Raw genomic sequence first — 1,291 nt, forward strand, 5'->3', positions numbered from 1 at the left:
AACTGTACGCAGTAGTTTATTTCAAACCCAACTGAAACCAAGAGCATGTCTGTCTAACCACCCATTCCAGCAGTTTCCCATGTCTGATCATGCAAGTCTGGTTTCTGTTCTGCAGTTCTGAACTTCCCTTACTGTGGGCACTCACATAAGAACAAACTGGCTTTGTCTGTTTCTTCCACATTTTAATGAACATAGAAGAGAATCCTGATGGCGATATTTATGGTTCTAGCTTTAGGACACTTCATTTTCTTAAACAGCTAAATAAGAAACTAAGGCGCACTCTTTCAGCCATCTTAGGCCCTGTGGAGGACTTCTAAAATGACAAATATGTCTGGACGGCTGTGGTCCAAGGCCATTTTTGCTGGCTATAAGTGGGGTCTACGGAACCAGGGGGAGCACGCAGCTCTCCTGCAAATTGAAGGTGTATATGCTCGAGATGAAACCAAATTCTATCTAGGCAAGAGATGTGCTTACGTGTACAAAGCAAAGAACACAGTAATTCCTGGTGGAAAACCTAACAAAACCAGAGTGATCTGCGGAAAGGTAGCTCGCGCTCATGGAAACAGTGGCATGGTTTGTGCCGAATTCCGGAGCAACCTTCCTGCTTAGGCCACTGGACACAGGATCCGTGTGATGTTGTACACTTCAAGGATTTAAGCTTATTGGAAAGTAAATAAATAAAAGTGTGGGGGGGAAAAAAAGACAAGAAGGCACAGCCTGCAGCAGACATGCCCCCATGCCCTGCCCTCCCCACCCCTTCCAATGGATTGCACTTCTGTGCTGGTGGCACCTGAATAAGGAGGAAGGGATTCTGCAAGGCCACTCACCAAACGCTCCTTGGCACTGTCTGCCAGGGGATCTTGCCTGAACTTGACCCTCCCCTACCTGTGCCCAGGGCCCTGATGGGCTGGAGGGCTGCCTTCCCCAGCTGACCCACGGGATTCCGTCCCGGGCAGAGGGCAGCGGTACTCACAGGTTAGGGCCATGGAGAGGCAGGCTGAGTGGGGCCCAGGGGCCCAGGAGAACTGCTTCTGGGGAGGCAGGAGGGAAACCTGTTGGAAGGTGGATCTGCACCTGCTTCCGAGCCCATGGTGCATACTTCCTCGTCCCTTAGGCTCCGCTTACGCGGCACGCATTCGATTGAATTAAAACTGAAGAATTTCACGGCGGCAATTGCAGGAAACCCCAAGCAAGAGGTCTTGCTGTGTGGGAGTTCCTGTGTGACTGTTCCGGCCACAGCCCGGCCCCTCACCACCCCAGCAGCTAGCTGATTCTCAGCTGCGAGGAGCTG

General features: G+C 51.5%; 1 pseudogene; it reads left to right on the top strand.

Annotated features, from left to right (window-relative positions):
- The first annotated feature begins 318 nt into the window (after positions 1-318).
- LOC111178497 (large ribosomal subunit protein eL33 pseudogene) lies at positions 319-657 on the top strand (annotated as a pseudogene).
- Positions 658-1,291: the final 634 nt, after the last annotated feature.

Source organism: Delphinapterus leucas, chromosome 3 (genome assembly GCF_059928025.1).
Source record: "Delphinapterus leucas isolate spDelLeu-1000000601 "Yukka" chromosome 3, BTC_Dleu_Yukka2, whole genome shotgun sequence".
Classification (NCBI taxonomy): Eukaryota; Metazoa; Chordata; class Mammalia; order Artiodactyla; family Monodontidae; genus Delphinapterus; species Delphinapterus leucas.